This window comes from Triturus cristatus, chromosome 4_1, assembly GCF_964204655.1.
Source record: "Triturus cristatus chromosome 4_1, aTriCri1.1, whole genome shotgun sequence".
NCBI classification, from domain to species: Eukaryota; Metazoa; Chordata; class Amphibia; order Caudata; family Salamandridae; genus Triturus; species Triturus cristatus.
The window spans coordinates 1,196,175,259-1,196,197,995 of NC_140585.1; the positions used below are offsets into that span (position 1 = coordinate 1,196,175,259).

The window sequence follows — 22,737 nt, forward strand, 5'->3', positions numbered from 1 at the left end:
CAAATCAGTCTTGACCCTGTGCCTCATGGGAACAGTCCAGCCCAAACTGCCAAGCCATGTCTTCCCTGGACCGGAATCAAGCATCCTAGGACCGGTTTCTGGCTATCAGCCGTCATCAGCCAGGATAGCTTGACTCCAGTGGCGTAGTGAGCACGGGTCCCACGTCTGGGAATACCCATCCCACTTAGGGCGAAAAGCGTTACAACAAACAAATGATGGACGGAATGCTAACAATGCATACATTCTCCCCCAGTCAAGAGATCTGGGTTAAATCCATCGTTTTTTTGCCCACAACACCACCCCAGTTTAGACATGGCCATATGCAAATCAGTCTTGACCCTGTGCCTCATGGGAACAGTCCAGCCCGAACTGCCAAGCCATGTCTTCCCTGGACCGGAATCAAGCATCCTAGGACCGGTTTCTGGCTATCAGCCGTCATCAGCCAGGATAGCTTGACTCCAGTGGCGTAGTGAGCACGGGTCCCACGTCTGGGAATACCCATCCCACTTAGGGCGAAAAGCGTTACAACAAACAAATGATGGACGGAATGCTGACAATGCATACATTCTCCCCCAGTCAAGAGATCTGGGTTAAATCCATCGTCATGGCCATGTCTAAACTGGGGTGGCAGAGTGGGCTAAAGAACGGTGATGGATCAAACCCAGATCTGTTGACTGGGTGTGAGTGTTTGATTGGTTCTGATGCTCCGTCCATCACCACCCCCTTTTGTACCGCTTTGTTCGCCATAAGTTGGCAGGGTATGCTCAGACGTGAGTCCCTTGCTCACTTTGCCACTGGATTCAAGCAAGCCTGGCTGAAGACGGCTGAAATGCCAGAAACCGGTCCTAGGAAGCTTGTTTCCGGTCCAGGGAAGGCATGGCTTGGCAGTTCGGGCTGGACTGTTCCCATGAGGCACAGGGTCAGACTGATTTGCATATGGCCATGTCTAAACTGGGGTGGCAGAGTGGGCTAAAGAACGGTGATGGATCAAACCCAGATCTGTTGACTGGGTGTGAGTGTTTGATTGGTTCTGATGCTCCGTCCATCACCACCCCCTTTTGTACCGTTAAGATGGAGACAACGCCCTTTTATATCACCCTGCCGTCCAACGCTTCTAAAGGCATGTTCCCCGTCAACCAGATTTCTTATTATACCGTGAAATTAACTAAGCCTGTGGACCTGAAAGGGGATTGGGAGGTAGCCCTAACCGAGATCCAATACCCTAGAACCTGGAATACATTTACACAGAGCGAGGCCAAGTTTTACATAAAGTGTGAGCAGGACCCCCTTAGTACGCACAAGTGCATACCACACGGCTACTACCCAACTGTTTCAAGTGTTGTCGACACCATCAACAAATCCATAGCCACCATCGAAACATATACGAATATTCATCTGTCGCTAGATAACGTCAGAAGGAAAGTGTTTCTTAAAGCCCCTAATCGCGCCACGTCATTTATCTGCTCTGCTAAATCAAGGAGAGTTTTAGGCACAGTACAGCATGTGAAAAGCCCGATCGAACCGGACCACATGTGCCCCGATACTGACGGGGGGTTCTACACGCTCTATGTGTATAGCGATATTGTACAAGCCCAGAGGATCGGCGATAGTTACTCGCCGCTGTTTAGATGGGTCCATTTATAGGGCGAAAATAATACGATGGTCAATATTCAATTCAACAAACCCGACTACGTCACAGTTTCTAAAAACCATTTTGACACTATTTCAATTATGATCTTCGATGATCAGTCCATCCCGGTGGCCTTTAAATACGGGAGAGTTATTGTGAAGCTTCATTTAAGACCGAGACGCGACAGAGGCTATTAAGCAGGCATCATGGTGGCTGTGAAACCATACGGGAACCCGTCTATGTACAAGGACTATTAACGAAACCAGGCCGCATATGGAGGCCCTCCGTTCTTTCAAGGGTCCTTGGTTATGTACGGGGCTGGTCTAGGAGGTTTCTTCCGCAGTCTGTTTAGAAGAGCTATGCCCTTCTTGAGAAGAGGCTATGAAATTGTAAAACCGCATGTTAAAGTGGCGGCTACGAATATTGCCCAGGACGTGGTAGCGTCTGTTACTTCAGCAGTTGCAGAACGCATGAACAAACAGCTGCAAGAAGGCGCTGGTTTGGTGTACAGGCCTCGTGCCATTGTTAAAAGGAAGGGCTGCACTTCAAGACGCAGAGGACCGCCTGCCCCCTATAAAAAAAAGGAGTTCCTCAAAGCGCGCTCAGAAAAGAAAAACCCCAAGACGGAAGAGAGCTTCAAAGAAGAAGAAGAGAACCGCATCTAAAGTAAATATTTTTTAAAGCTGAGCAAACTAAAGTATGGCCTTCGTGGATTGTGCATCGGGTGAGAGCGCGAAATCCGAGTTAGACTTGTTTACTCTAAAGCCCACGCAGACAAGCATCGAAAACAGCTTCTTCATGGAGGTATCACCTCTAGTCGCTTTGCCGCCTCTGGCCCCTATAGAGTTTTATGCATCAGGGTCCACAGATATGTATTTGGATCTCAACAACACACAATTCCATCTTATGTGTAAAATCGTAAAGGTGGATGGTTCTGACATAGCAGCAGACGCTAAAGTGGCGAAGATCGCTTACCCCCTAGCAACCGTGTTTAATCAGGTGGACATCACCCTGGGCGATTGCCTCATCACACAGAGCGATAACATGTACGCGTACAGAGCCTACCTCGAGAGCATTCTAAATTACAGTAGCAACGCCCTCGACACACAGCTTTCAGCGGGGCTCTTCTACAAGGACACATACGGACACTTTCAAGCCAAGGAGCTGGACAGTGACAATCAGGGTTTTGTAAAAAGAGCCAGTTTTGCGAGTGGCATTCGTCAGTTTGACCCCCTGGGGCGAATACATTCAGACCTCTTCTTCCAAGATAAACTGCTCATCAACGGAATTGATCTTAAGATCAAGCTCACGCGCAACAAGGACTCATTCTGCCTCATCAGCAGGGACGCAGACCAGTACAAGTTGTACATACTGTCAGCGAGTCTGTTTGTAAAGAGGGTGAAAGTGTCCCCGAGCGCCAGACTAGCTCACGCCGACGCTTTGCAAATATCAAACGCAAGTACGCGGTGGAAAGAGTAGCTCTGAAGGTATTCAGCATCCCGGCCGGTACCCAGTTAACTCAGCAAAAGAATTTATTTCTAGGACAACTACCCAAGCTTATCATCATCGGATTTGTGGACAATACAGCTTTTAGCGGTGTCTACACCCAAACCCCTTCAATTTTCAGCACTACAACATCAACTACGCTGCGCTGGTCCACGATGGTACTGTGATTCCTGCAAAACTCTACACACCCAGTTTTATAACCTCCAGTTACATCAGGGAATATCAGGGGCTGGTTTTGATAACCGGGAAGCATCTACGGGACTTCAGGGTAGCCGTATCAAGAGAAGGCTATGGGGCCGGATACACACTGTTGGCATTCGACCTGACTCATGACATGGAAGACGGCGATCACTACAACCTGGTCAAAAACAGCAATCTAAAAGCTGAAATACGATTAAGTAATCTGCTACCTGCGAATGTGAACATGGTCGTATTCTCGGTATTTGACAGCATCATTCAGATCAACCACGCCAGACAGATTTTGACTATCTTTAAAACGTTTGTGAAATGGACACTGTGCAGATACGGGACTTCTTAAGCAGGCATAAATACGCTAGGAAATACTTTTTAGGTGTTTTCCCTAGCGATGGGCTACCTGCCGAAATAGGGCAGGAAAGACCGCGCACCCTAGTCTTTAACACAGATCTTCATTACAAGGGTGGAACACACTGGGAGGCCGTGTTTATAGATAGTGACAAGGTTACAGTGTTTGACAGTACAGAGGAGTTCCCCGAGCACAGTATCTATACACAGCCCATATTCAAGTTTGTGAAAAAGGCCACAGCGAGGGTTGAGTATAACAAGCTAAGGGTCCAGGATTCGTTAGCCATCACATGCGGAAAACACTATTTATTTTATCAGTAAAATGTCGGCGTGTGTGGCGTTTAGAAATTTCTTAAATCTATATTCGAGTGATGTTGTTAAGAATGATAGTCTAGTTGTAAAATATGTAAAAGAAAACACAAGGGTATCGGTCAGACCTGTGAAAACAGAATATAACGTTTGTCAAAATTGTAAGGGCCTGTAAAGTGTGTATGTTTTATGATGAACGTTTAAAATAAAGACTATGTATTTCTATGCTGCCACATACACCATAATTAAAAATGTTTTAAAAGACGAGTGAGACGGGATGAAAAGTTATAAAAGTGTTTATTACAAACAAACAGTTATGTAGGTTGCGCATTACAATGACATCCATTACTAAAGAAATATATAAAGAAAAAAATCAGACACGGTTATACACGTAATAAGCACAGTTATTCAAAAAGTCTGTAGAAACATTAAGGATTAATCCCTGTATGGGATTTGGACAACTGCCTTTTTCTGTGGATAGCCGGCGCAAGTGGGGTGCTCCAAGAGGGGGATAGTCGTGGGACGTCAGAGGCGGCTGGCAATGGCGGGAGGGGTGCCTTTAAACTTTCAAGCATACGGCGGTGATCGTTATTACCCACGAGTGTGGCAGGGATGTTGAGTTCAGCGGCGGCTCGTAGAAACTGATCCCAACCTCAAGGAGCATTTTGATGCGTTAGAGTTTTGGGGTGCGTGAGACCTTTGACTAGATCGTACATCTGTGAACCAACAACCGGCTGCTCCTTGTAGAGAAATTTGCCTCGCTTATTCCACGCTATTAGGTCTTTAGAAGAAGTGAGTTTACTCATCAACATTTGCGCTGCCCCCCGGTGCCTCTGACTTATATTTTTTAGGAGGTCGTCAACAAAGATATCCGAGGGCGGGGCCTGGGCCGGCTGTTGGGGTTGCAGAACAGGCGCCGGCGTTGCTGGCTGTTCAGAGTCCGGGGCATATAGAGCTAGCTTATTTTTTTCGGTATCCCACTGCTTGTAGTAGCTTAGAAAAATTTTAAGGGTGCTGGTGTAAAGGGTAGCTTTGTCATACGGGTTTAGATCCGACCGGTTCAAAATGTCTTTAATTTCAGCATAGAGTCTCATTTCGCCGTATATCCCAGGTCTTGTCTGCAGAAGAGCACAGTGGCTCCAACTGTTGTCTAGGAACCAAATACATATTTGCGGCATTCTCCATCACCAGCCCAAGAGGAGGCTTGTAATTAAGGATATAGCTATGCTCAGCAATGAGCCTAAAAAAAACCCAGACTGTTTCACCAGTTTCTTCTTGGTAATGAGTGAGGCCCTTTTATTACTGAGCTTCTTGATAAGATGTAGCTTCATCTTCTTCAACACCTGTAACTGTCTCTTTGATATAGGGACGTTGCCTTTTACGGTGTTTAGGGCTATTTCTGAAATGGCCGCCACTAAATTGTCAGAAGCAGTGCAGAGGAGGGCCTTTCTGTGCTGGGGACTGGCTGTAACCAGCATTTTCAGGCGAGCTAAATTGCGGCGTAGGTGGTCAGACATGGTCAACACAGGGTGTTTTAAGGGTCGAACTGCAAATGTCTTTAAAGGTCTTCAGCGTGACTTTTTATAGGCTCAGGACTTGGTCTTTGGGGTGAAAGTGACGGGGAGATCAGCGGGAAAAATATCAGCCCTCCGTCTGTAGTCTTCTAGAGTGTTATTTTATAAGTCGACCAATAAGTAGCCGTGGGGTTTCACTGTAGCGCCATTAAAGGCCTCCATGAAGAAGTGTGTGTATCCCGGGTACATCTGTTTAGCTATTACGGATATTTGCTGTTTGTCACGGGGATTTTTAAATAAAAAAAAGGTATGAGGCATTGAGTGCTATAGAGCGACTGTTCTTACCCTTGTAAAACAAGTTCTGCACAACGTAGCATACTCTTAGATTACAGTGGTGTGCATATTGAGTAAAAGCTCGCTCTAGCTCAGGATGATCACCACCTTCACGCATAAGGTCATCGACAATTACCAGGTTTACAAAGGTCGGCGGCAGTAGCTCATAGTCGTTGAGATTATCAGGTACACCTTCTTTACATCTGATTAGTGGGAAGCGGCGGGACAGGTCAGTATAAAGATCTTGCCAACACGAATAAAGCCACACAATGTTATTAGGTGTTTGGGATAAAGCACCTGCAGCATTTTGTAAGAGCTTTTTTATAAAGTAGCTTTTACCACAGTTTGAGGGCCCTGCTAACACGCAGGAGAATGGATGCTGTAATCTGGTGTCCAAAGTGCGGTGTTGACCTTTCTAATAAGCCTAATAACCGTTTGGCAGTGTTTTATAGTCCGTAGTCAGGACCCTTTTGTCAAAAACAACACCTAAGGTTTTATGTAGGGGCTGGGTTGTAATTTCCCACTTCTTTTTGGATCTGACAATGCAGGGCTGATTCACAATATGATTTTATCATTTTCACAAGCGTCCGATGCAGAGTATTTGTGCACCAGATCCTTCAGACTGTCAAAATTGATCTTGCTGACATTTAATGTTATACCTTTGACCTTCATGCACACCTTATTGTTGTTTGTTTTGTATGCGTAGGTCTTAGGTCTGGAGGAGGTAAATTCGATTATATGTTCATCCTTATCGAGTTCGCTGGTCAAATTACCTAAGTAATCCCCAAAAGGAGGGTCTTCATCCCACGGTTTACTCAGAAAAATCACAGAGTCGGTATCGTGATACAAACAGCGGTCCTGGAGTTTATCCATAACCCCGTAAAGCTCTAGACGGGCGTGGGCTGTCGTGAAGCAGGATATGAAGATGTTTATTTTGTTACACGTTGTGAGGTACTCTTTTGTGTATTTCCAACACACAGCTGCGGTCTCGTCATCGATAAACTCGCAGCTGGACACCTCGTAACAAGGGGCAAAAAGGTACTTAAACAGTTTGTCAGGATCTGTAATTAAAGTTGTATTTGACATGTTTGTACGCTGTGTGAATTTTCCCCATAAGGAGTTGAGGCAGAGTTTGGCTAACTGTCGGCGTGCAGGATTGACCTCTATCAAATGGGGTCATAAACGTATACCCTCGTGAGCGTGGTAGTCATCTATGTATTTCTGCTTTGCATCTTGACTAGTACACCATTTGGGATATCCTGAGGCCTCCTGTTTGTCTCCGATAAACAAATTAATGTAGCGTGAAAAGAGGCGTGTCGTGGTCCTCTTAAAATGCCACAGATCGTGTACTCTCCCGAGTCTGTAGCCTTTCTCTAAGGCAGCTCGGACCTCGATGCTACACCAGGTCCCTGTGAGCATCTTTTGTTCTTCGGTGTGACTAAAACCACCGACCTCTTTAAACACTGCGCATGTTCGACATAGGGGGAACATCAGCTTACTATTAACTCTGTATGGTAACACTGGAAAGTACAGATGCCTTGACGGATAGATTTTGCATTTGACTAGCCCAAAGTATTTGGAAAAGGGCTTAAAGTCTCTATATATGATGGTGGGGTGTCCTAATGGGTATACCTTCATTTTGTTCACAAATGGGTACAGACTGGTGAAATCATAGTAGTGTATTTTCTTACCCTCACCAACGGTCCTGTACAGTTGTATGGCATTTGTACGACCCACGAATAAGGCATCGCGGGGCTCCAGAGGTTGTGGTAAATCACGACTCTGAAGGAAAGAGTGGAGCTCTGTGTCGGTTGTTAGCATATCTAACCACTCATGCCCCCATAGGACCCTCATAGCAAAGCCACATTTTTCAACATACTGGGCCCTCATCAGAGTACATCTGTGTAAGTGCTCGAATTTGGCACCCATCAGTCTGTTAAACTCGTGGGGTTTGTAACACTGAGGGCAGCCGTGGTAAAAACAGCCGTTGTATTCAAAGGCCGTCGGCACTCCCTTAATTACAGCGTACCCATCCAGGTAATAGGGGCCCAAGCAGTATTCACCACCCTGTAAGGCGTGTTGAATATGTACGTCTTTCTTCTCAGAGACGTACATGAGCCATTGGATAGACTGGGTTGAATAACGTTTCTGTTTACCATTATAGAGCTCTGGCGGCACTAGAGCGAGACTTTTTGGTCTTAAAAACATGTGTTTGAAGATGGACATACACATGGAAGCCAACGTGATGTTTTGAAAAGGATCAATGTATTCGACCGTCTTTGTCATTTGAGGCGCATAGGGTTTCAAGACACTGACTTTCTTAGTCATTTGAGGCGTCTTGGGTATCAAGACCCAGACTTTCTTAGTCATAGACACCACAACATCTCTGAAGAGGTTGCATGCTTGTTGCAGGATCATTACATCAGCCTGACAATGAGCTTTCAACTCGGTTTGAAAATAAAACTCCTTTTCACGGTTTTCAGAGTACCATTGTAGAAAGCTGTCTTTCTCAGAAGGCATCATATATTCATCCCCGTAGCTGTCCAGAGGCGGCATGGGCCCCACATAATTCTGGTTCGCCCAGGTGATAAAAAAGAGTGGAAAATAACCTTTACACCTGGGGAAACCAAAGGGTTTTGGTAGCTTGCTCAATTTCATGGGTAGGAAATTAAGGGTGTCTATGAACCTTATTTGTAACTGGCCAGCCATTAACAACATCAGCTTGGAACCTTGAGTGATGAGTTCTACTTGTACCTTTTCTCGAATCATAATTTGTAAAATAAAGAATTAATCGTAGGCTTTTGAGTTATGGGCCAGCATGGTATACCATTTGAATTTGGATTGAATGAATGTATTAAGGAAATCACCAACGCACGCTCGCCCCTCAAACTCCCGGCTGTAATCGGAAGTTAGATGGTGTGCGTGAATATAGTTAGGTTGGTGTACACCCGTCTTTTGTGTGCACTCTATATCAAACACTATGTAGTCTTGGTTTTGGTCTAGGGTCTACTTTTAACCATGTAACACCGATGGACAATTCCTACCCTACATGGAGTCTGACACCTTGGGCATTTCATGCCTTTGCATTTGTGACCTGTCGCCACATACACGCCGCACTCTTGGCAATCCATTTTAGGGACGCATTTAACAGCTTTGTTGTGTATGCTCAAGCAGTCTTGTGAGCGACAAAACATTTTACAGCTGCAGCACCTGGCCTGGAGGTATTTCTAGAGCATCATGGGCTTCAGCCGCTCTAGACAGGATGACAGCGTCTCCAATACGGCTAAAACCCATGATCGGAGGACCTTATCTGGTGAAGGTTAATAATCCTAAACTCCTCGTAGTGTTCTGTAGCATTAAATCTCTCTACTGTACGACTGTAGCTTCTAACACTCTCTAAAAAAACAGCCTCTGAATCCTCATCTTGAGGAATTCGACTTGATGGGGAGTTTGCTGCTGTATCATTTTGGGGATTCTGGTTTAGCATGGGCTCTGGGGGCCTTTTAAGCTGCCTTGTAGCGCATATTCTGGCTTTCTTTAGTTTACTTATTAAAAGCCTGCACTGCTTAGCGCTATTAGCCCACTTTTGTTTTTTACTGGACCATGCTTTTCTAGGTAGCCTACCCCCTCCTATCTGAACAGCATGGATTGTGCCTGTGGGCGACATGCTCATAGAGACATCTACTGCAGACCCACCCCGCGGACCTTCTGTGTGCTTATGGTGTTGGAGTGTTGGCTGTCTACCCCTAGAACCCTTCAATTGCACACCCGTCGGGATGTTCTCTCCTGAACTTATGTAATGCAGGGCACATGGTTCTTGTGTATGTGATTCAAGCTCTGTTTCTGAAGCTGCATGACTTTGAGGGGTTCCGTGTAGTTTTTACGCTTGAGCAGGAGTGAGAAGCGCAGGGACTTTGTTAGTACCGTATGGACCTTACTGCTATATTTGGATTTGTGCGTACTTTTATTAATACCCGGGGCATGTTGGGTCTTTAGGGGACGGTGTAGATCTCAGTCACTCAGGGATACTCCATATGTCGGGCACAGTTGTTTGACACGTTTGGACGATCGCCCTTTTACACCGGTCAACCATTTGCAGTATCTTCCGCTGCGCCTCCATCCCGACCCTGTCGTTGCTACCACACATCCCCAATTTTAAGATTGTGGCGTTCGCTTGCCGTTTTAGCTTTCTGACCACCAGCTGTATGTCTTTCACATGGGCCCCTAGTACCTCTTTTGGGTCTACAGAATCATATTGCGGCGGATTTGGGCTGAATACAGTGCTCGGTTGTACAACGATCTGTAACACCCCTGGACTCTCTCTCGCCCCGTCCGCCACAACAACATTCTGTAACTGAGGGTCAGGAGGGATCATAGAAACAGGGTGCCAGTGCGAACACCCCGGGGCACCCGTGGAAGGGTCCTCACTAAATACGTCCTCTAAGCCCTGATTTGTCCAGTCGTCCCAGCCCGTACAGTTATCGCCGTATATTGCTGGTGGTGATGTGGGGTTTACACTGACTGGACACGGGGCTGGTTGGGTCATACGATCCCGGAGGGGTGATAGGGGACATAAGGCACGGGGAGTGTAAATAACTGTCGAAATAATCGAGGGTCCTAGCTGCTAAGAAATTGTCGGAGTTGTGTTCGTGTGAATGTCTAACCTCCATATGCAAATCCCCATTCTACGTGTTAGAATGCCCTGCGTGCGCTGCTTCTGAGGGTCTATAAAGTCTGTCTACCAGCCCTGTCAGTGTTTTGAGACACCCGCTGCTGCCGTTATAAGGTGTTCCTGAGGGTTGAACATTTTCAGACATTGCGTTCCTAAGCCCATCAGGCATGATTATAGCAGGTTTTGGGGGTTGGTCTAGGGGGAGCCCCTCTACTGGTGCCGCTAGTTTATTTGAAACTATAGAGGGCTTCAGGTTATGGGAAGGGTTCAGCGTTGTAATGGGCTTGATTAAGGGCCCTTCTACTGCTTCTACTTTAAACACCAGGACCCCCTGCTTCTTCTTAAGATATTTTCTTGAGAGACGATTCACTTTAGGGGTTTGGGGCTGTACCGGCTCTTCTGCAACCGTCGCCACACACACTGGCCCCTTAGAGATCAGGGGTGTACAGGGCTCATTCACAGGCGTAACAACATTTTTTAATGAGAGATCTACAGGCGTAGTTTGGGGTTCAGGGACCATAGGTTTCTTCTTGAGGTTTAAAGGCATTGTTTGGGAATCTGTGACCCCACGGCATCTTCTTAAGGTGTAAAGGACAGGGTTGGGGCTCCGGGTCCCTCAGTTTCTTCTTAAGGGGGGGTTTGTTTGAGATGAGATCCCCTTTTGAGGCCTTGAGAGGGTTCAGATATGAAGTGTTGCTTTTACACAGAACAGGCATTACGGTGTCTGGGATTGTAAGCACGTCTCTGTTGTCCCCCTCCCGGTGCAGAATAGACATTCCTGAAGGTGTGTTCATCATGTTGGAGGATGGCTTGTTTTGACATTTCACGGCTGTGCCGGCTCTTGGTTGTATGTGTTTGTAGTATGAACAGAGTCGGTCCTGGCGTACATGCCTACTCACACATTTTGCTGCAGACAAGGTGTTATGGGATGTCTTTGTGATGTCCCTTAACGGTGTCGTCGACCTCTTAGACTTACACGTATCTTCTCCGGTGTTCTTTTGAGCAGCTCCTAGAATGTAACATAAAAATATATATATTAGACAGAATGAGGAATATGTATATGCTGTTTACACTACCCACAGACACCCCACCAGAATCATTTCTACACACCCCGTCTTTATACATTCAGTACTACATGGCGCTGGCCCCTTCCGCTTGCGAGAATAAAACCCAGAGTTCTTTTTTCGCACCCGTCCGTGCATGCCTCCGAGGGCTCTGCAAAGAAAAAAATGTATCACATTTGCGGTATAAACACAGCCTTAGCAGCCCCTCCTACATTTCGCCGCTATGGTCCTAAGTCTTAGACAGTTTAAAGAACCCAGGCATTTTTGATTTACCTGAAAGAACTGCGTTATCCTGCACACTCAGTTTGCGCACTTTGAGCCACCAGGTACTGCTCTAGTTCGTCAAGATCTAGTTGTAGCTTGGCATCATAATCTATAAAATCATACATACATGAGAATACCATTAGAAAAGCAGAGCTTCTGAGACAGCAGTGTACAAAAACTACTCAGAACTATACAACTCTAAAAACATATATCTGACTGCATGGTGAGCATTTCGGCGTCTGTGACGGTTATCTCCGGGTTGTCCTGTGTTTGGGGTTAGATCAAAAACGTCTGTTTTAAAACTACACTTCATAAATAAGGCATTACTATATATTACTTAGAAAGCGCAAATACATTACATAGAGACATGCATCCTTACATAGAGCTTGCGTAAAACAACATCTAGGTACATGTTACATCTGGCAGATGTGTACAACCTGTAGGCACAACCTGTCTGCCCCACAGCTAAACAACCTAGTTAAAGTTTGGAAAAACAAATTCAAAATTGAAAACAATACCCAGGGCATTTACATTTACTTTTTTAATAAGAACCCCACCCCTGATTCATACCCAAAAGACCCATTGCATTTACAACCATAACCTATACACATATCTAAATAACGGATTGTGCAATCTGCTCTCGGGAACCTTTTAATAATTTAGGGCTTTATATCAGGCTTTTAACCTATAAACTGCAAGTAGCATCAGGATATTTATATGAAACACAATGAGCAACGCACCAATTACATTATATACAGATTAAGGGCTGCGTGGTACACATTCTTTACAGCATGCATATAAAACATCTGGGGTATTTTATGATCAGTCACCCCCTCCACTAGCAAAAACACATGTCTCTTTCCAAGAAGAGCCTTAACAACAGGTGGTATCCGGACATTTATTTATTTACTTATTGCCTGGAAATTGTAGGAGACACGCATGGCTGCTGCTTTTAAAATGACCATGGTCCATTTTCTAACATGGGGCCATGTTTGTTAGATGCTCCCATTATCATTTGGGAAGAGCTGCATAATCACCTGTGTTTGGGACTCATTCGCCTGGGAAGGCTGGCTCCAGCTGAAGTTTAGGGACATGACGGATGACCAGTACATATCCTGCCCTGGGTTGCTATTTTATTGTTTTCTGCCACCAGCTAAGGCTGTGTTGCATTACAAATTATAGCATCTGCTTCTAAAGAAAGACACTTTAAAAAAAATTACCTCTGCACCGCAAACCCTAGTGTTAGACATCCATGCTGCCGTGGGTTGGGGGCCTTGGGGGCTGCCTGCTCAGGCACCATCGGTCCCAGATCTACAGCCCACATTTTAAACATGGCCAGACATATCCCTCTTACATGAAGGCACTTTTTTGCGCACACATTTAGGGACACATATTTTCTTAACATAACCTGAATGCCCTGCTAACCTAACACGGCCTTCAACACTGGCTCACACTCGGACACACCCTGTGCCACACCCCCAGCTCAGCTCCGGTTAGGACTGACACATACATCATGTCCACATATTTTCTGTGCACGAACTGTCACTTTTAAGGACAAAAATGACCTGTCACTTTTAAGGACACGCATGACGAGCAAAGGTATCCTGGCTTTCTACTTGCGTCTTATAATTTCCCCATTTCTTATATATTGCTTTTTAGAACCTTCCCTCTCCTGTTGTCTTCAGAAGCTCGACTTTATTTCTTCCCATTTCCCTTGACATCCTCTCTGTGACAGCAGTAGGGGAAGCTTTGCTGAGTGCTGTGTCATTCTGGTTCTTCTGTTGACACTAATTTAGTAATTAGTCTCCTCGCTTTCTGCTAATCAACCCTCTGCAGTGACTAATTAACAGCGCAGAGAGTAAAGAGCCTTTACTTGTGATGTTGCCACTAAGTCGAGACCCACACAGACATGCGCAGAGACACTGAATGTTTTATAACAGAGGAGACAACTTCAGAACAAATTTTACAGAAACTAAAAAAATGAAGTGAATCTTGCCAAAATACGTCTACATAAGGTACTATACACAACTTACCATTTTCTATCCAATCTCCTCGTGATTTTTAAGAACCAGCCCCTTCCAGTTTCCTTTCCGAAGCTCGACTTTATTTCTCCCTCTCTTACTCGAGATGCTCTCCGAGTTAGCAGTGACAAAAGATTTGCTGAGTCTAAGGATGGGGTGTGTCAGTAAGGAGAAGATCAACTGCTCAGCCGTCTTTTTGTAATAGACCTAAAACATGGATGCACACTTTAAATTCGCCTAAAAGCCAGCATGCAGGTACATCTCTGGTGTAAATCAGGTAGGTTTGCCCTAAATTACAGGGAAACTCAAAGTATCGCGGGCCTCCTGCGGCTCTCTTGATCTTTACAAGCGGCCCACTGGTAAAAAGCAACACCGAGCTGCTGTTTACTTGACTGAGCACTAACTTTTAGAAACATAATAAAAAGGCAAACATTTATTTTCAGCTAACTCATGCAAAGGGATAGAAGCAAATGTGCCCTGCAGCACTTGTCTTTAGGAATTTTTACAGACATCAAGCAAAAAACATGTAAAAATATAATAATGACTCATCAAAATTCAAAAAAAGTCTCATTCATTAACATGCAGGATGTTTCATCTCAGTACATCAGATTGTATCACTACATTGAGAGGGTGAACAGCCTTTACCACCAAGCCGGAACACCGCATGCCTTTACAACGCAGGCGACACTTTCACGCAAGCCTTTACCACGCAGGAATTTACAGCGAGTATGCCTTTACCACGCATGCCATTACAACTAATTTCGTTGTAAAAGCATGAATGGGAAAGGCATATTTGTTCTAAAAAGTTTTAAAGGTAAGTATATGTAAGTATTAATTTTTGTTTCGATGTTTTAAGTGTTTGATATATCTGGGTGTGTGTATATATATATATATATATATATATTGGGGAACTATTTTTTGTTAGGGTGGGTCTTAGATTTGGGGGTCTCTAGTAGGCACAGGTATGCACTTTTGACAAATAGGGACCCTTGCCTCTAGTCAGGGTAAGGGGGTACACTCCTAAAATAACCCCTGCTCACCCCCTTGGTAGCTTGGCACGAGCAGACAGGCTTATCTCAGAGGCAGTGTGTAAAGCATTTGTGAACACATACAGTAATCAAGTGACAACACTACAGATGGACACCACACAGGTTTAATATAAAAAATAAGTGTTCTTTATATAGATTTAACACAAGACCATGAACGACAAAAATCCACAATACTGTTACTTAAAATGGTAGTTTTAGCTTAGTTCTCTTTAGTTCTTAAATGTGACACTTTTAGTTCAATATACCTTTAGATAAGACCCTCAGGGCAACGAAAGTGTTGCAACGATGGTGATGCGATGAAAGTTTGGTGCAAAGAAATAAAGATGTGAAGATCTTCCTGATGCGGCACGCTTCTCCGAGGTTGCGAGAAGACTCGACTTGATGTGTCAGCTGCAGCGGCAACACCCTTGTTCCGCGATGCGACGACAGCGGTCTTGGCAGCGACACTCTTCTCCGACGTTGCGAGACGCTTCCACTTGATGCGACAACTGCAGCAGCGACACCCTTGTGCCTTGATGCGACGGCAGCAGCTCCGACGGCGGCACGCTTCTCCATGGATGCAAAGTGCTTTTCTTGATGCGGTGCAATGCGACAGCTACAGAGGCGACATCCAAGATGCGACGGCAGCGGCTGCGACGGCGACACGCTTCTTCCTCAATGCGAGACACTTCTCTTGATGCGGTGCAAAGCGACAGCTACAGCGGCGACACGCTTCTTCGGTGTGGCAGGACGCTTCTCGTGATGCTGTGCAGTGCGTCAGCTACAGCGGCGTCACCCTTGTTCCGGGATGCGAAGGCAGTGGCTGCGACGGCGACACGCTTCTTCTCCGTGAGTCGCGCTTCCAGCTCCTTGCGACACGCAGTCCCTCGGAAGGCCCAAAACAGCAGCAGGCACTTCCACAGAACTCTGGGGAGCTGGGGGTTGAAGTCTGTTGTCCCTGAGACTTCAGCAGGAGGCATTCTCTTTTCCAAGCCCTTGGAGATCCTTACACAAGTTGAATGAATGAAAATGCATACAAAGTCCTTTCTCCTTTCTTTGGCAGTCAGGTAACCACTGCAGGTCAATCCCCCAAGCAGCACTTCAGCTTAGGGATAGTCTCTCCTCAGTTTCTTCTGGTTTCCTCTCCTCACCAAAGGTTTCTTCTTGTTTCCCAGAGTGATCTAAAGTTCTTGGGTTGGTCTCCCAATATTTATACTAAGTTTTCCTTTGTTCTCTGAAGGCAGAGAGGCCTTTGCCTAGTCCAAACCAGTTCTGGTCAGTCCTGGAGCACTTTGTTTACATGACTCGCTCTTTCTTTTCAGAGTGCAGGGCAGAAACATCAGACACACCACAGGAGGTGGAGCCAGCATTGTGGAGGGAAGGCACATCCCTATTCAGGTCCCAGGTGCAACTCCTCCCTCCCATCTAGATGCAGATCTCTCTATTCACCACTGGGCTGCCTCACCCTGTCTCCTGGAATTCCCCAGCCCTGTCACTCAAACTCCAGACAAGGAATACACAGCCTAGCAGAGGCAGGTTTGAATGGTTAGACAAGAAAATACCTACTTTCTAAAAGTGGTATTTTCAAACACAGAGGGCCTCATGTAGGTAGCATACCAGTTACCACTTCTTAAATACCGAACGTTACCGAATCGGTATTTAAGAAGTGGTAACTCGTATGTAGGTAAAGTGTCGGTAATTTTTACCGATTCGTTAAAATTCGGTAATTACCGAATCGGTATTTACCGATTCGGTAATGAGGCATACCTTCCCATTGATGGGAAGGTATGCCTCATTACCGAATCGGTAAATACCGATTCGGTAATGGGGGGGAACACATGCAAGGGTGGCAGGGTGTCACATTGACACCCTGTTGCACCCCTGATTCGGCCATGTGTGCACATGTGGCACACATACATGCCCTAAGGGCATGTATGTCTGCCACATTGCACACTGCTAAGTGCTTAAAAATGCTTACACACATCCATTAATTATTTACCACCAACTATTAGTTGGTGGTAAATACCGACTCCTAAAAACACCCACACACTCCCCCTACATCTCATTTCTGTATTCGGAATTTACCGAATCGGTAAAATTACCGATTCGGTAATTTTACCGATTCGGTAAATTACCGAATACAGAAATGAGCCCCCTACATACCAAAAGCCAAAATACCGGTCGGTAACGGTATAATTACCGAAAATCGGCCGTTACCGACCGGTATTTGGCTTCCTACATGAGGCCCAGAATGCTAAAACCAACTTCACTAAAAGATGTATTTTATCATTCTGAGTTCAGGCACACTAAATTTGAATTTCGACCATGTTCCCTGAGTCAGTTAGGATTATAAGATGTAATACTCAAACTGCCCATTCTGGCCTGTGGAGAACAGGTAGCCTTGCACTAGTGAAACACGAAAATGGCTGTAATTCACTATTAGGACATGCCACACACACCAGGGCATGTCCTGCCTTATACTTACAATGCACCCTGCCCTTGGGCCTACCATAGGGGTGTCTGATATGAAGAAAAGGGAAGGTTTAGGGACTGGCAAGTGGGTGTACTTGCCCAGTCAGCATGACAGTACCAGACTGCACGCAGGCTCTGCAATGGCAGGCCTTAGACACACTTTTACAGGCTGCTTCTGTGGGTGGCACAACCAGTGCTGCAAGCCCACCAGCAGTGTTTGGATTACCAGCCCTGGGCACTCCTGGTGCACTGTACTAGGGTCTGACAGGTAACCCAAACCAACCAATCATGGAACCACAAATTCACACATCAATTTACAAAAGGGAGCACTTGCACTGTGGCACTGGACAGCAGTGGCACAGTGCCCAAAGCATCTAACACCAGCAACAACACATGAGGCAACTGCACAAAAATGGAAGGGAGACCCACGCCAAGGTGCCAGGTCTAACAGTAGGTAAGAGTATATGGGATTTTATAGGTTGTAGGAAATATTTTTAGGATTTAGGGTGGGTTTGGGATTTTCAATGGTAAGTGAATTTTTAGGATTTAGGGTGGGCATGGGGTTTTGGATGGTAAGTTAATTTTTAGGGTGGGTATAGGTTTTTGTGTTATTGGGGAATTTTTAGTGTTTAGGGTGGGTATGGGTTTTTGGGCAGCAGGGTTATTTTCAGGGTTTAGGGTAGGCTTGGATTTTGGGGTGGTAAGTGTATTTTTATGGTTTAGGATAGGTATGGGTTTTTGGATGGTAAGGGTTCTTTGGGGTTTAGGGTGGGTATGGGTTTTGGGGTAGGATGGGTAATTTTAGGGTGGGTATGTGTTTTTGGGTGGCAAGGGCACTTTTAGGATTTAGGGTGGGTATGGGTTTTTCGGTGCTAAGGGGTTTTTATGGTGGGTATGGGTTTTTTAGTGGCAAGGTTATTTTTAGGGGTTAGGGCAGGCATGTTTTTTTTTAGGTGGAAAGGGCATTTTTAGGGTTTAGGGTAAGTATGGGTTTTTGGGTGGCAAGGTTATTTTTAGAGTTTAGGGAAGGTATGGGTTTTTGGGTGGTAAGGTTTTTTTTTTTTTTTTTAGAGTTTAGGGTGGGTGTGGGTTTTTGTGTTGGAAGGGCTGTTTAGGGTAGGTATAAGTTTTGAGGTGGCAAGGGTATTTTTAGGGTTGGTATAGGTTTTGGGGTGGCAAGGGTGTATGCATGGGTGCATGTATATGTGTATATATTTAAAAATCAAAAACCAAAGGAAATGATGGACGGAGTGTTGAACATTGCAAGCACTCACCCCCAGTCAAATGATCTGGGTTTAATCCATCACCGTTCTTTAGCCCACCCTGCCACCCCAGTTCAGACATGGCCATATACAAATCAGTCTGAGCCTGTGCCTCATGGGAACAGTCCAGCCCGAACTGCCAAGCCATGTCTTCCCTGGACCGGAAACAAGCTTCCTAGGACCGGTTTCTGGAATTTCAGCCGTCTTCAGCCAGGCTTGCTTGAATCCAGTGGCAAAGTGAGCAAGGGACTCACGTCTGAGCATACGCTGCCAACTTATGGCGAACAAAGCAAAAACCAAAGGAAATAATGGACAGAGTGTTGAACATTGCAAGCACTAACCCCCAGTCAACTGATCTGGGTTTAATCCATCACCGTTCTTTAGCCCACTCTGCCACCCCAGTTCAGACATGGCCATATGCAAATCAGTCTGACCCTGTGCCTCATGGGAACAGTCCAGCCCGAACTGCCAAGCCATGTCTTCTCTGGACCGGAAACAAGCTTCCTAGGATCGGTTTCTGGCATTTCAGCCGTCTTCAGCCAGGCTTGCTTGAATCCAGTGGCAAAGTGAGCAAGGGACTCACGTCTGAGCATACCCTGCCAACTTATGATGAACAAAGCAAAAACCAAAGGAAATGATGGACGGAGTGTTGAACATTGCAAGCACTCACCCCCAGTCAACTGATCTGGGTTTAATCCATCACCGTTCTTTAGCCCACTCTGCCACCCCAGTTCAGCCATGTCCATATGCAAATCTGTCTGACCCTGTGCCTCATGGGAACAGTCCAGCCCGAACTGCCAAGCCATGTCTTCCCTGGACCGGAAACAAGCTTCCTAGGACCGGTTTCTGGCATTTCAGCCGTCTTCAGCCAGGCTTGCTTGAATCCAGTGGCAAAGTGAGCAAGGGACTCACGTCTGAGCATACCCTGCCAACTTATGGCGAACAAAGCAAAAACCAAAGGAAATGATGGACGGAGTGTTGAACATTGCAAGCACTCACCCCCAGTCAACTGATCTGGGTTTAATCCATCACCGTTCTTTAGCCCACTCTGCCACCCCAGTTCAGACATGGCCATATGCAAATCAGTCTGACCCTGTGCCTCATGGGAACAGTCCAGCCCGAACTGCCAAGCCATGTCTTCCCTGGACCGGAAACAAGCTTCCTGGGACCGGTTTCTGGTATTTCAGCCGTCTTCAGCCAGGCTTGCTTGAATCCAGTGGCAAAGTGAGCAAGGGACTCACGTCTGAGCATACCCTGCCAACTTATGACGAACAAAGCAAAAACCAAAGGAAATGATGGACGGAGTGTTGAACATTGCAAGCACTCACCCCCAGTCAACTGATCTGGGTTTAATCCATCACCGTTCTTTAGCCCACTCTGCCACCCCAGTTCAGCCATGTCCATATGCAAATCAGTCTGACCCTGTGCCTCATGGGAACAGTCCAGCCCGAACTGCCAAGCCATGTCTTCCCTGGACCGGAAACAAGCTTCCTAGGACCGGTTTCTGGCATTTCAGCCGTCTTCAGCTAGGCTTGCTTGAATCCAGTGGCAAAGTGAGCAAGGGACTCACATCTGAGCATAACCTGCCAACTTATGGCGAACAAAGCAAAACCAAAGGAAATGATGGACGGAGTGTTGAACATTGCAAGCGCTCACCCCCAGTCAACTGATCTGGGTTAAATCCATCACCGTTCTTTAGCCCACTCTGCCACCCCAGTTCAGACATGTCCATATGCAAATCAGTCTGACCCTGTGCCTCATGGGAACAGTCCAGCCCCAACTGCCAAGCCATGTCTTCCCTGTACCGGAAGCAAGCTTCCTAGGACTGGTTTCTGGCATTTCAGCCATCTTCAGCCAGGCTTGCTTGAATCCAGTGGCAAAGTGAGCATGGGACTCACGTCTGAGCATACCCTGCCAACTTATGGTGAACAAAGCAAAACCAAAGGAAATGATGGACGGAGTGTTGAACATTGCAAGCACTCACCCCCAGTCAACTGATCTGGGTTTAATCCATCACCGTTCTTTAGCCCACTCTGCCACCCCAGTTCAGACATGTCCATATGCAAATCAGTCTGACCCTGTGCCTCATGGGAACAGTCCAGCCCGAACTGCCAAGCCATGTCTTCCCTGGACCGGAAACAAGATTCCTAGGACCGGTTTCTGGCATTTCAGCTGTCTTCAGCCAGGCTTGCTTGAATCCAGTGGCAAAGTGAGCAAGGGAGTCCCTTGCTCACTTTGCCACTGGATTCAAGCTGGCCTGGCTGATGAACGGTGTTACCCAGAAACCAGTCCCAGGATGCTTGTTTCTGGTCCAGGGAAGATATGGCTTGGCAGTTCGGGCTGGACTGTTCCCATGAGGCACAGGGTCAAGACTGATTTGCATATAGCTGTGTCTGAACTGGGGTGGCAAAGTGAGCTAAAAAACCATGATGGATTCAACCCAGATCTCTGACTAGGGGTGAGTGTCTGAAAAGTTTCAGCGCTCCGTCCATCATCTCCTTGTGTTTGCTTTGGACTCAATAGTAGCCAGACGTGAAACCAGAGGAGAAAGTACAGAGTTAATTGTTGAAGACAGCTTTTCTGAGAAAGTCTTTAGGTGGCTAGCAAGAAGGTCGTTGAAGGAATCAATGCGATACGACTTGTCAGCCTGTGAAAATTGGACTGAGGTTAAAACTGGAGCCTCTGGGGCTTCTGTACTTGGTACTGGGACAGTAGCTGGCTCGTGCACGGATACTTGTAAGGTCTCGGAAGGGGATAAAAGAGGGCTAGACACCTGTTTACATGCTTTGCCACATTTGGCTCTCTTTGGTATTGTTGTAGGCAGCCAGGGACTTTGTGTTTACACCTTTGGAAAAAATGGAAGGACTAGCAGTTGGAGGAGTCGGTGCACGATTCAATGTGGATCCTTGTGTGGAAAGCAAATCAGCACTGCTATGGGGTAAAACTATAGGCGTGTCCGAAAGAGGGCAAGGAAACACGCCAGGTAAACCCCCAGTAAGACCATCCGAATTGATGTAGAGCCTCCGTTCATTTCTGGTGATTTCATTACTAATGGCGCTGACAGCTCGTTCAAGCAAACGGTCAATTGAAGTAGGCTTTGTGGTAGGCTTTACTGAAGGAGATATGATGGGTCCACAATCAACCGATTTTCTTTTGGCCATGGCCCCATCAAATAATCAAACTATTAAAATGGGAGACTGCGGAAACAGCAATAAGCCTGCACATACTAAGAGCATGGGGTAGGGAGGAGGCCATTATTAACATTTAGACTTGAAAAGAGAAAAAATACCACTCGGTAGATAGAGAATCAACTTCCTGGCAGTGGCTTTTCGACTTTGACTGTTTCACACTTGGATTAAAGGCGCTAGGACATGAAGACAGAGACCTCAGAGAGTGGGCCCAGCCCAGATGCGGATGGGCGCAGATACTGCTGGAGTGCTGCAACGCCTTTGTGGTGCCACTTTCCTGCGCCGGTAGAGAATGCTGGGGGACAGAGTCCCACCCCAGCCGACTGCTGCCAAGTACTGGTGAGTACCTGGGCCTCGGACGGCCCCTTTGAAGACCCTGTGCTGCTGGAGTTCTGCAATGCCTTTGTGGCACCGGGAGGGCTGGCTCCACCTCCCTGCGCTGGTGGAGAATGGTGGGGTACCGAACCCCACCCAAGCCGACTGCTGCCAAGTACAGGTGAGTTGTGCGGACAATGGAAACTACAAGCACCAGAATGCACAGCGGTCTTGGGCAAAAAGCCAGTACTCGCGTTTGTTGCCTCACTTGAAGTATTGTCCACTGGGCAAGAGTCACTGATGAACATCTCTCAGTGATGCACACTAACCACATATGTATTACGCCCTGTTCGAGGCTTGTTGTTATGTATTATTTTGAAAATCCACGTTGACTGAACTGTGCTCGGCTTTTGCTTTATGAGGAGACGCAGTGAAAGGGATACCCTGCTGCTTTTTCCCAGTTTCTCCACCTGGTGCCAGGTGAGCACAGTATCTGATTCTCTCTGTGCTGGAAGCCGGGCTACAACCTCTCCCTTGCCGGCCCCTCATGTAAAGGGAGGGAGGGGTGTTATAGAGTGTTTTGCGAGAGGTTATATAAAGGGGATGTTTCTCTGTA

The 22,737-nt window shown here is 46.4% G+C and overlaps 2 long non-coding RNA genes across 2 annotated transcripts in view; one reads left to right on the plus strand and one right to left on the minus strand.

Annotated features, from left to right (window-relative positions):
* The window catches only part of LOC146856368 (uncharacterized), a 131,820-nt gene that overhangs the window by 32,948 nt on the left and 76,135 nt on the right, over window positions 1-22,737 (plus strand). The window lies entirely within an intron of this gene.
* Window positions 11,510-14,039, minus strand: LOC146856369 (uncharacterized). The gene is made up of 3 exons (XR_014981471.1): window positions 13,869-14,039; window positions 11,845-11,944; window positions 11,510-11,722 (listed from the first exon to the last, which is right to left on the minus strand). It is a non-coding gene; the product is annotated as an uncharacterized LOC146856369 (long non-coding RNA).